This window comes from Heterodontus francisci, chromosome 25 (assembly GCF_036365525.1).
Source record: "Heterodontus francisci isolate sHetFra1 chromosome 25, sHetFra1.hap1, whole genome shotgun sequence".
NCBI classification, from domain to species: Eukaryota; Metazoa; Chordata; class Chondrichthyes; order Heterodontiformes; family Heterodontidae; genus Heterodontus; species Heterodontus francisci.
Genome location: NC_090395.1, coordinates 55,273,619 through 55,287,345, shown reverse-complemented (window position 1 = coordinate 55,287,345; position 13,727 = coordinate 55,273,619). Strand labels below are relative to the sequence as shown.

Below are 13,727 nucleotides of genomic sequence, written 5' to 3'. Positions count from 1 at the left end.
ATTCTACCACTGCTCTCTAAGAGCTCTGCCATAAAATCTTTGATAATGGACTCTAGAATTCTAGAATCTAGAATGGAAAAAGCAGTTGGTTCCAACAGGTTATCCCTTTTAATTTCCTTCAATTCATTCTCACTCCAGGAAAACATTTGGGTTCCTCACAAATGTTTTCACTTCAATAACCTCCCCTGCAACACCTTCTGTGCTTCCTCTGTCTCACTGGGCTGGATTTTAAGAGCCCTCCGTCACTCCCAGCGGCGAGCTCAAAAAATGATGGCTCACACGCCAAAGAGATGCCGCAATATGCCGTGTGGTGGCTAATTTAAAACAGCCGGGACGCACCCCCCCACCCCGCTTCAATCACGTGTAGAGCGTGGGCTGTCTATCCCCAGCAATGGCTTCGACTGCCCTGCCAGCAAATTTTAATTTTTAAAATGAACCGCCCCCCCCCCGAAATTTACAAAATAAAATTCTAATGCCACTTTCCAACCGCCCAATAAAAATTACAATAAGTATTTGCCCTCCCCCCGTCAAAAACATTTACCTTTGAAATCTGACCTTCCCTCCCACCCCAAGATTGCACAAAGTTGAAAGTTCACCCTTCCCACCAGCCCCTGCACTGATGCATATTTGACCCCGTCAGCCCTCCCTGCAGTAAAAATCTTAGCTCCTCCCCCCTCCCCACCAGTGTCACACCTGCAGTCCCCAGACGGGGAATTGAAGGCGCGGGAGTGCCGGCCACCGTGCCGACGATTGCGGGAGGGCCCCGAAGATTCAAGGAAAGTTTTTTAAAATTTATTCATCTCATTAATTTAAGTATTGAAATTGAGGTCCCGTTGCCCAGCAGCGGAGGGGCCACCACGGAGCCTCGACACCGACAGGCCGATCGAGCCGGGCCCTCCCGACATCCAGCTCCATGGCGGGCCTCTGCCGCAACCATCTTCCAGCACACCCCCACCACGGAGCCCGATGTCAGGGGCTTGGTAAAATCCAGCCCACTGTCTCATTTCTTCTGTCTAGTATTCTGCAAATTGTAGCAAGGTTGTGGTACCAAGGAAATGAAAAAGACTTGAAGATTTGTGTGCTATAACTTCAGAGGTCAAGAACAAACAGCTGCAGCTGCACAAAATACTTTAGGAATTTTACATTGCAAGATAAACATTCCTACAGGCTGCAAACGTTTAGTCTATCAATATGGTTGTGAGACATGGATCAGACCTTTTGACTGTTAAAAATAGTTAATGACATTTAGCTTTTATTTTAGCATCTCAAGATTTAATAATATTTTTCATGATAGCAAGAAGATCAAATTGAATAAATTCAAAACTGATCAACTCAATAAAGAGTGAAGGTCAATCTGCAAACAACAGTTCATTAGAATATTTGGATCTGGCAGGTATGGCATTTGGTTCTGGTGAGTATCCTGTTAGGAAGCGAAAAGATTAAACAAGCATTGTGACAAGTGTCATTATCAGTGCACCTTCTGAAGTTCAGTCGTAAAAGTAAATGAATAATGTCTTTTACTTGAGCAAAATACTGCAGATGCTGGTAATTTGAAATAAAAGCAGAAAATGCTGGAGAGAGAGAAAAACAGTTAATGTTTCAGGTCTCTGTGACCTTTTTGGATTTTCGGGCCCCACTGAGGTCAGGAAGGGAGGCAGACAGAGCCCCAGAATTATGAGGCTAGCCAGCATGCCCGGTTTCTTGACCCCGCTTAAATGCCTGCCGCAGGTTCAGGGCCCAGCAAGGCTGCCAGTCCCCATGAGGTGGGCAGTTAGTCTCATTAAGAGTAGGTAGTGGAGGCCAATTGGGATTTTCCAGTCGGCCTCCAGTTTCCTGACGTGACCAGGGGCAGTTTAACTGCCTAGAGGAGGGCACCCAGCAGCTAGTTAGGGTGCCAGCACTCCAGGCAGACTTATAGGCCCTCCCTGCCTGACAGTGTGTGGCTGCAGCCAAAGGCCGCCCTGTAGGGAGGCTTCCCACAACCACCCTCCCACCCCCTGCCACCCCACAATGTTGGCCTGGTGCTTCTCTATTTTAATTAATTTTTGGAAAAATGTTGAAGCACCCTCTCAGTTCCTTACCCTTTACTGCAGCCTGCTGCTCCTCTGAAGCTAATGGCCTCAGATTGGCTCTCCAGCTTCGAGAGCCCACCCGCTGCCCTTAATTGGACAGGGAACCTTTCTCCATGCCAATTAAGGTGACTGTTTCCACCTGGGGGCAGGATCAGTCCAGCTCCTGCTTCTCACCCCCAAAGCAAAAATTCAGCCCAATGTTTCAGGTCAATGACCTTCCATCAATTCTGGTGAAAGGTCATCAACCTGAAACATTAACTCTGTTTCCCTCTCCACAGATGCGACCAGACCTGCAGAATATTTCCAGCATTTTTTGTTTTTTTTATTTATGTTTTTATTTCACTGAAATAAAAAAAATAGGGATATCAAAATAGGGATATCAAAAGACTTGGAAATAAATATTGTCTATACTTAATCCTAACCAAATTATCTGTTGTAATGTAGTATTCTTTGAACAACGCACTCAAACCCCTGCACACTTCCCAGCCTCTTGTTCCATTAACAATCACCTCATTCAACCTTCCACTCACCACCCCATCCATACTTACTTATTGCCCCTTTCTCTCCATTTGTGGCTTTCTCTCTGTGTGTCTGTCTCACTCTCTTTTTCTCTCTTTGCCTAATAGGTTTTATAAATTAGGATTTCTGTCTCATAGGCGTAATCCATTACCAGGGACCTTTTTGAACTGTCATCCAAAAACAGGTAGATAATTAAAACACAAAAATAATGTGAATGCTGGAAATAAAAAATGTCGAAAACACAGTCAGCAACTGTTGCGAGCACAGACAAGTTAACATTCTGGATGTGCTCCTGTCACCAGAATATAATTAGTTGGTTTCAAGATTCAATAGTTATTCAACAGAATAAATGTTATCTTTAGTGTAATAAGATTTTCTTTGCATGTATGAAAGCCCACAGTCCACCACCAGTGCAGTGTTAAAACAAATAAAATAAATGATAATTACAATTTATAAGATTTTGTTAAATCAAACATTGGCCCAAAATATCGATGACCATTCCGGTGTATTCTTATCACACTCCTACTGGTGGCAGTCCACTAAAAGGGATAAAATCTAGGCTGGGACCTAGTCCTTTCCAGACCCAGGCCTTTTCAGATTTCCCACTGGGCTTTGTAAGGGGTGAGCAGAGGTGGGGAATCCAAACATGAGAATTCTTGTGTTCCATCCTTTCAGTCGACAGGAGGTAGGATCAATGGTTTTGTGAGATCAGACATACATACCCAGGCCACTGAATCGTGGAATTGGGTTCACTTGGGGGACTTGGGCAGAATTCTGTCTTGGACCCTTAAAAAAAACTTGTTTTTTTTTTCAAAATATTTTTACTTGGGACCTACTACAAAGGGATCTGGCCCCCTCCATCTACCGCCAGGCCACTCCTTGACCAGATGTTTTGGCCTGACTGGCATGATGGGCACCTGCCATTGTCATGCAAGTAGGTTCCTCCAACCAACCACACATGCACTGGCAAGGTTATTAGCAAACATCCTATGCAGGCACACCTCAACGCACCAAGTCTCCTTCGACAGCACCTTCCAAACCCACGACCTCTACCACCTAGAAGGACAAGAGCAGCAGATGCATGGGAACACCACCACTTGCAGGTTCCCCTCAAGTCACACACCATCCTGACTTGGAACTATATCACCATCCTTTCACTGTCACCGGGTCAAAATCCTGGAACTCCCATCCAAATAGCACTGTTGGTGTACTTACTCCACATGGACTGCAGCGGTTCAAGAAGGCAACTCACCACCATCTTCTCAAGGGCAATTAGGGATGGGAAATAAATGTTGGCCAGCGACACCCACATCCCATAAATGAATAAAAAAATACTTGCACCAGGATGCAGCACTTTCTCTGCAGATATTCAGCACCATTATCCTTAAGAATACTTAGTAAATTCCCTGGGGGTTCTCATGCTCCACCATCATAACTTTGGCAGAAGTTCAGCAGAAACCATGTTTACTTACGTGGGGGAGAAGTCCCAAAGAAATTCACCCCATTGAAGAAATGGATTACACAAGATTGTAAAAATATTTTGTGTCAGGCAATAAGGATGACTCCATTATTTAATATTTATTCTGTTTTTTGTGACTGTTGATGTAAGAAGTCTCAAAGGATTCTGCCTTATGGTATCTGTTTTGTTGCGTGCAGCATTCTAATTCCCCAGCATATTGATCCCTAGAGGACAATATTAGAACACAGGATTCTCTTTACGTACAAATTCATTCTTAAAAAAGATAGGATTCATTCATTCACAAAGGACCACACAAAAAGGTTTTCTTCTTTACAAAACAATTGTGATTTTTCCATACACGTTAGTGATTTATATTATTAATTAATAAATATTTTAGATTTTGTACTGAGCCTCCATCTGGGGCTGTCAGAGAGGGGTGAGTAGCCATTCTCTTCAAGGGATATCCCTTAGTCCCAAGGATCCATCCATGGACTTTGATGGGTGGAGTCAAGAGCTGCGGCAGCCTGGATTGGCGGCGGATGAAGCAGTCATAGTCATAGTCATAGGGTTATACTGCACAGAAACAGGCCCTTCAGCCCATCGTGTCCATGCCGGCCATCAAGCACCTATCTATTCTTATCTCATTTTCCAGCATTTGACCCGTAACCTTGTATGCTATGGCATTTCAAGTGTTCATCTAAATACTTCTTAAATATTGTGAGGGTTCCTGCCTCTACTACCCCTTCAGGCAATGTGTTCCAGATTCCACCACCCTCTGGGTGAAAAGGTTTTTCCTCAAATCTCCTCTAAACCTCCTGCCCCTTACCTTAAATCTATGCCCCCTGGTTATTGACACCTCTGGTAAGAGAAAAAAAATTCTTCCTATCTATCCTATATTTTCCCCTCATAATTTTGTATACCTCAATCAGGTCTCCTCTCAGCCTTCTCTGCTCTAAGGAAAATAACCCTAGCCTATCCAGTCTCTCTTCATTGCTGATATGCTGCAGCTCAGACGACATCCTGGTGAATTTCCTTTGTACCCTCTCCCGTGCAATCACATCCTTCCTATAGTGCAGCGACCAGAACTGTGCCCAGTACTCCAGCTGTGGCCTAACTAGTCTTGGCAGCTGCCAGGAAAACCAGTGCACACATGGAGGAAGCTCTTGTTGTGGTTTCAAACCAGGTGAATTTTGAGCCATTGGAAGCCCATCCCGTTGATGAGTCTGACTGGAAGGTCACTGAGTGCCTTGATGGCTACATGGGTGTTATCAATGATGCCCTGCACCTAGGGGAATCCAGAGATGGCGGCGAAACCCACTGCCCTCTGTGCCTGCGAGGCCTCATTTGTCGTGAGCTGACTGTACTGTGTAGCCCTGGCAATTAGGGCATCAGTGACCTTCGAGATGCAGTGGTGTGCAACCGTTTGTGAGATGCCACCAAGGTCCACAGCTCATCCTTGGAAGGAGCCAGAAGTGAAGAAGTTCAAGGCCACAGTGACTTTGACGGCCACTGGCAGGGCATGGCGACCAGTGCTGCGAGATGTGAGGTCTTTGGCATTTGTATAGAGAGCCGTAGTTTCCTGTGGCATTGGGTCTCCATCATCTCCAGATAACTCTATCTTCAGCAGTGAATCCTAGGCTGAGGATATGGCCTCCATTAACTTCTTGCCACTCAGTCCTTTCCCCTGCCCTCCTGATGCCTGGGCCTCTGCCCTTCCTGTGGAGGGTGTTGCTCCTCTTTGCCATTGGACCCAAAATCTGAGAGTCATGCCCCCATTGCCAGCTGCCGCCTTCCTTGTGGACAGGTGGCCCCCCTCAATCATCCATGGCAGCCTTGCCCCCTGTTCTTCTGCTTTCGTAAAACCAGAAGGGTGAAGACCCCTTACAATGCCTGAGTTCTTACTGCCTACTCTCCCCACCGCCTGTGCTGTACAAAATGCACCTGTTTCCCAATGGCTGAGACCTCTCTGCACCATTCAACCTTTTATAGGTCCAAGTAATTCCCTGGGGTGGTCATGACTGGATCCCCACTCTGTACCCACCTCCCTTCACCTGGTCTGCGCCAGACATCACATGTGGCCCATGCACCCCAGTGAAAATCTCAACACCTCCATTAACAAGCTCTTAAGAAGCTTGTCAAACACCTTAATTGCCGTTAATCGGGGATATGGCAGGATCGCGATTTTACCCTCCCCTGCTCTGGTGAACACAGCTGGCACCAGGAACGACATTGGGAAACCAGCACACTGGCCAGCGCTGGTATTTTTAGCCCTATCTGTCTCCATTCCTGCCCTAGTAGGAACTGAAAATTCAACCCATAGAATCATAGATGCAGAGAATAGTACTGCACAGAGGAGGGCACTCGACCCATTGAGTCTGCTATGGCTCTTTTGAAAAGCAAACCAGTTAGTCCTGCTCCCCCTGCTCTTTCTCCGTATCCCTGTAATTTTTACTATTTCAAGTATTTATCCAATTCCCTTTTGAAGGCTACAATTGCATCTGCTTCCACTACCTTATCCAGTAGTGTATTTCATATCCTAACCACTTGGGTAAAACAATTAATTCTCTTGTTGCCTCTGGCTCTTTTGCCAATTACTTTAAATCTGTTCCCTTTGGTTGTCCACTATTCAGCTGTCCTCAGTACCTTGCTCTACGGCAGCGAGGCCTGGACAACGTATGCCAGCCAAGAGCGACGTCTCAATTCATTCCATCTTCGCTGCCTTCGGAGAATACTTGGCATCAGGTGGCAGGACTATATCTCCAACACAGAAGTCCTTGAAGCGGCCAACACCCCCAGCTTATACACACTACTGAGTCAGCGGCGCTTGAGATGGCTTGGCCATGTGAGCCGCATGGAAGATGGCAGGATCCCCAAAGACACATTGTACAGCGAGCTCGCCACTGGTATCAGACCCACCGGCCGTCCATGTCTCCGCTATAAAGACGTCTGCAAACGCGACATGAAATCGTGTGACATTGATCACAAGTCGTGGGAGTCAGTTGCCAGCATTCGCCAGAGCTGGCGGGCAGCCATAAAGACAGGGCTAAATTGTGGTGAGTCGAAGAGACTTAGTAGTTGGCAGGAAAAAAGACAGAGGCGCAAGGGGAGAGCCAACTGTGCAACAGCCCCGACAAACAAATTTCTCTGCAGCACCTGTGGAAGAGCCTGTCACTCCAGAATTGGCCTTTATAGCCACTCCAGGCGCTGCTTCACAAACCACTGACCACCTCCAGGCGCGTATCCATTGTCTCTCGAGATAAGGAGGCCCAAAAGAAAGATTCAGCTGTTGGAACTGGTTTTTCAACTAAACCCTTCATGACTTTAAACACTTGTATTATAACATTACAATCTTATTTTGAAAGTGTCTTCATTCCCGTTTTGTACAGTGTGAATAATAAGGCTGTAAATCAGTGCACATTATCTATGATTTGCTGTGTAATGATGTTGCAGTTTAACATCATGTACCTGGGCTGGTTCAGTACTTCATGTAGAAGATTTGAATGGAAATTGAGTTCCATGATCAATTAAAGTGTAACGGAAAGTGGCTCTGAGGAAATCTAATTTTATTCAAATTGCGATACATAATTCAGGTTTCATTTTGGCAGATTTCCGCATAAATTACAAAACATTAAAAAGCTGTAAAAATGATCCATAAATGTATCTATGATATTGTCATCCAATGACTGGCTGCAGTAAAAAGGAGAATAAGGTACTGGGTTGAATTAAGTGCGAAATTGAGTACAAATCAAATGAAGCTATCTGACTCATATAATTTTGCCCATCTAGCTGTCATCAAAAAATATAGTTCTTTATGTTATTTCAAGGTGATAAAGTACGACACAGATACAAAGTTTTTCTTTTCATTAGCAATTGTGGACTGGATTTTATGGAGACGGCGGGGGTTGCGACGAGCCCTTTGGAGACCCCCCACCGGCTCTATTTAACAGCACTCGAGCAATTAACTACCCGGCGTCAGGGTCCCAGCCCCAGGGACCAGATCTGTTTAAAGATGGGGCCTGCTTCCAAGAGCTGCTGGCCAATCGGGAGCAGTACTGCCAGTACTACAGGCCACCTGGGACCAGGACCAGTGCTGGAGCCCCGAACCTCAGGCAAATGAAGCAGGGTCACCGGGGCCAGTCAGGCAGGCCCCAGCAAGGGATGGTGTAGGGTGGTTGTTGAGAGCGGGGTGGGGGGTTTGTTATTGGGGGGTGGGGAGTGGCCTTTGCTGCCAAGGGCCCTCCATGAGCCATAGATTGCCCACGGAGAAGGCCCCCCCAAGCCCGCAGGGAGGACACCTTGTTTTACTAGGCGACCTCCCCACATGGCGCGGCTCCCAACAGCCGCTGGTAAAATACCAGTGGCGAAGGGAACAGGCGCTTAAGAGCCTCAATTGGTCTCTGGGCGGGAAGGCCATCCTCAGCCTTCCTTGCCACAAAGTAAATTCCAAGGAGTCAAGATGGCAATGGGCACTCCGCCCCCCACATTCCCATAAATTCTATGGGCCACCCCCACCTCCGTTCCTGCCCCTAGGAGGCCCATAAATCGCAGCCCAGTGTGTGCCATTTAGTTCAGTTAATTATAGGAAGGATATTATTACCTTTGAGAAGCAACAGAGATGAGTGTAAATAGATGACTACAAATATCAGGAACTTAAGTTCGAGAGAAAAGTTAAGGAAGTTATGTTTGTTTTCTTTGGAAAAGAAACTGTGGAGCAACTTAAATGAAATTTACAAGAATGTGAAAGGAATGAACAGCTATCAAATAAACAACAACTTGTTTTTGATGCAGTGAAACATCTTAAGGTACTACACAAAGGCAGAGTTGAACACTAAGCAAGAGTTTGTAGAAGAGTTGGCGAAATGACTGAAGGTGTGGTCAAAGTGGTTGACTTTGAGGGAGAAAGCTGGGACAGAAGATGGGATGAAGTTGCACAGATAGAGTGGATTAGGGTAGAGCAAGGCCATGGAGGGTTTTATAAATGAAGATAATGATTTGAAATCAATGCAGTGGCGAAGCAGAGTCAATGAAAGTTGACAAGGACAAGTAGGTCGATGAGTAGGACTTACTTCAGGATAGAAGGCAAGTCCTCTTGGATAGAATGTTGCTAGGGAGGTCAACAAGGAATGCGTTGGAGAAAGTAAGCCTGGCAGTGACAAAGTCAAAGGATCTGATGAAGGGTCACTGACCTGAAACGCTCACTCTGCTTCTCTCTCCACAGATGCTGCCAGACATGCTGAGTATTTCCAGCACTTCTTGTTTTTATTTCAGATTTCCAGCATCTGCAGTATTTTGCTTTTAGATTATCAAAGGATCTGAATATTGCCTTGAATTCTTCTCTCCTCAAAAAAACAAATCACTTCCCCTTGATCCCATTTGTACTAACTGCTTTAAATACATTTCCTTTGGCAATTTATTCCACAATTCTATATCACTGTCTTCTCCTGGTCTTGAAAATTTTTATGTTCTTAAGTATCACATGTTCACAAAAGCTATTGCTAGGATTTTATGAAACTCAACTATGAATTTGTACTGTAAGTAGACAAATTTTGCATCATGACATAGGAAAGTATGAAATAAGTATCTGAGTGTACTAGACTATAATAGATCTAATTCAACCACATACTGGAACATGTAGATTAGCCATTTGCATTATTAAATGAGATATGTATGACAACCTTCCTTTGCCATCAACCTCCTAATAGAGATACAAAAATGTTAACATTCACTGAAAAACTGCCAATAACAGATGTACCTATAAGCATTAATTGAAATAGACACTTCAGTGGTAAGGGGATGCAGCAACTGTAGATTACAACAGTCGCGACTGACAGTTATATAGTACCTTTAATATAAAAAAAGTCCCAAGATGTTTCATAAATAGAAATAGAGAATAGACATTGAGCCATGGATGGAGAGATTAAGAAGGGTGATTGAAAGCTTGGCTCAAAATATAGATTTTGAGAAGGTTTTTAAAGCTGAAAGAAGAATTGGAGAGTTGAACATGTTTAACAAAGAGTGCCAGAGAATAGGGCTGATGCACCTAATGCTCAGCTATTAATGGTGAATTGAGGGGGGGAGGGGGATCCACACCAATTGGAAGGTCAATGAAGTGAGAGGGGATACAAGGCTGGAGAAGGTAGCAGAGATAAGATGGGGTGAAATAAGATGGATCAATTGTACTGTGTTTTTTTGGGGGTAATTATTTTAACTGTACTATTGCAAATACTACCTTTTTCAAAAAGTCATATGGTAGAATATATAGTAAATAAAACTGACTGGTGTTCTTATTGTACTCATTCTTGGGATGCAGGTGCCACTAGCAAGGCCAGCATTTATTTCCCAAAGATCTTTGCAAAATACTTTTCTTGACCTAAATACAGAAACTATAAAGAGACAATGCTTGTTACATAGGCTGAGCACAGAATTTTCTTATTCCAGTCAACATATCCCAGATCCATTGCAGGCATGAGATTTTAAGAAATGTGAAAGTATTTGAATACTTTGTAATCTGACCATGCTGTTTGCTTCTGCTCATATTGGTTACTCTGATCATAAGGTGCTACTGACAGTAGATGTAATCCTATCTAATGTGGCCTTCGTGAATCTGATGGTTGTACTGTCTCATGGAGTTCCACAAACCCTCACTACCTCTGAATTGAAAAATATTTTGGATGACACAGGTTGCAAGATTGTAATCTATACTTACAGAATAGTTTTCTAAATGGGCAAAGTACAAACAAACAAAAAAAAGCAAAATACCTTTGGACTCTCAGATGCTCTCTGGGACACAGAATATGGCAATTTGCATTGCTGGACACACCGTTCTCCCAAGTTGCTGTTATGAATTCCACTATTTGCACATTTTATTGGTCCTACGCAGATACAGCAGTTAAAAGGAATCCGGAGTTTGGAGAGAAACTGTTGTGGTACACCTTTAAGAAGGTGTGATTATGTTTTTGATGTACAACAGTGCAAGGAAAATGATGTAATGTACCATGCGACTTCTACTCTGTGTGAGAATCTGTAGAGTGGTTGCCCAAACCAGACCTATGTACAATTAGTCCTAGTTGTACACATGTAGAATAGTCATCAATAAAGAACCTACATTATGAGTTAACCAACCCCGTATGTGTGGTTGGTGCTTGTACATAGTCAATATTAACACAAGGAGAAGAAAATACAACAGAAACCAGAAAACTACAGCTGAAAACAGAGCTGCTAAGGGTGTTGTCTCTTCAGTCACACTGGGCATTTTCTTTGTAATCAATAACATAATCTGTATTTTCATGCTAACTCTCCCTCTTGTGGTTGCAGATATGTAGGTTTTCTTCTCCTCTTGCTATACTTCGTTCACCCATTCTTCATTATTTCATCCACTAAAATAAATGCATAAATAAACTTGGTTATGCTGCACAAGTGCAACAGGTTTGTTATCCAACCATAGACCTTTCACACATGCAACTATGAATTCATAATACTCAGAGAAGCCTCAAATTGCTGAGTGGTCACCTCCCCAGGTGAGATCTTCTGACTGCTGACCTGTATTGGCAGCCAGAAATTCACAATCTTTGAGGCCTGGCACGCTGCTGCAGTTTCCTGCCCCTTCTGCTAGCACAAAATCCAAACAGGGTAGGCTTGCACTGGTAGCATTCTTGGGTTATGTAAATCGATAGGGCAGGATAACCTTCTGGTGTGGTGCCCCTTTTCAACACTGAGACAAGCAGGAAAATCTACCCTAAATATTGATGTGCATGCACATTGTCAAACTGAATAATAGAAGTGTGTAATGTAATCTAAATAAAACACACTCTTAGTCACAAACTAAAAAGCAGATTCTATATTCCTATATATCAACAGAGGAACAACAGTTGGCCATTAAGCCCCTCAAGCCTATTCTACCATTCAGTTAGATCATGGCTGATCTGTATCTTAACTTCATTTAGACTGGAGATTCTGGGCTTCAATTTAAGGTGAATGGCAAAAGAACTGGGGCGACATGAGGAAAATCTTTTTTATGCAACGAGTGGTGAGGATTTGGAATACACTGCCTGATAGGGTGGTGGATATAGATTCAATAGTAGCCTTCAAAAGGGAATTGGATAAATACTTGGAGAAAAATTGCAGGGTTATAGGAAAAGAGCGTGTGAGTGGGTCTAACAGGATGGTTCTTTGGCACAAACTTAATGGGCTGAATGGCCTCCTTCTGTGCTGTACTAGTCTATGATTCTATGATCTGCCCAGTTTAGTTCCGTAGTCCTTAATCCCTTGATCTGTAACTTGTGCTCCTTGACTATAAGCATTAAGAAAACCGTAGTCATCGGACAAGGTTTAGTTTAGTTTAGTTTAGAGATACAGCACTGAAACAGGCCCTTCGGCCCACCGAGTCTGTGCCGACCATCAACCACCCACTTATACTAATCCTACATTAATCCCATATTCCTACCACATCCCCACCTGTCCCTATATTTTCCCTACCACCTACCTATACTAGGGGCAATTTCTAATGGCCAATTTACCTATCAACCTGCAAGTCTTTGGCATGTGGGAGGAAACCGGAGCACCCGGAGGAAACCCACGCAGACACAGGGAGAACTTGCAAACTCCACACAGGCAGTACCCGGAATTGAACCCGGGTCGCCGGAGCTGTGAGGCTGCGGTGCTAACCACTGCGCCACTGTGCCGCCCCTGATGTTGCATTAAGGTGTTGCATTTCCGCCCCTGATCACATTAAATAACACCCCACTGGAAGTGGTTAGCAAATTCTGCGACTTCGCATCCATGGTAACAGACAATCTGTCCCTTGATGCAGAGTTCGATACACGCATAGGGTAAGCAGCTACTACCTTTGGCCAACTCACGAATTGTGCATGGGATAACATCAAATTGATCCTTAGGACCAAGCTGATGGTTTATAAGGCCTGTGCTCTCATTACCTTGTTCTGTGGCTGTGAAACATGGGTGACTTACAGTTGCTGGAAAAAAAGCTGAACAATTTCCATCTTCACTGTCTGCAGCGCATTATGGATATATTCTGGCAGGACAAAATGATGAATGCAGCAGTCCTCGCTAAGGCAGAGCTCCCAAGTGTGTTGGCACTAATCAAACAGAGGTGGCGTCGGTGAATCGGACACGTCCGCAAGATGGAAGACGGTTGCATATCTAAGGACCTTCTGTATGGTGAGGTAGCCGGAGCCAGATGACTAGTGGGGCACCCACATCTCCGCTTCAAGGATGCCTGCAAGCGTGACATGAAGGCCCTAAACATTGACCATCGCACCTGGGAGTCACTAGCTGGTGAAAGAGGGAAATGGCAACACTTCTTGTTGACTGGCATGCACCACCACCACCAATTGCTACAGCAGCTTGGCAACAGGTGCCAATGTCAAAAACAACAACTTACAGCATCACCTGGCAGCTTCATGTGTGGCACTTGTGGAAGAACCTGCCTCTCACAGATTGGCCTCCACAGTTATCAGTAAAGTTGCACCATATGAAGACACCCCATCTAAATGTATTGTTTGCTGCATGTCCATCATCCCTCGTGGATTGAAGGCTGCCAACATGAACAAAAAATTATTAATCTCAGGTTTTTGGCGGAGAGAGTTCCAGATTTCTGCCAACCTTTTTTGTTGTTGCTCTGTTGTTGGCATCCTTCCATTTACAATGTAACATAACTT

The 13,727-nt window shown here is 44.4% G+C and overlaps 1 pseudogene; it reads left to right on the top strand.

The window, feature by feature from the left end:
- Positions 1-10,564: 10,564 nt before the first annotated feature.
- LOC137384023 (olfactory receptor class A-like protein 1) lies at positions 10,565-11,435 on the top strand (annotated as a pseudogene).
- The last annotated feature ends 2,292 nt before the right edge of the window (positions 11,436-13,727 follow it).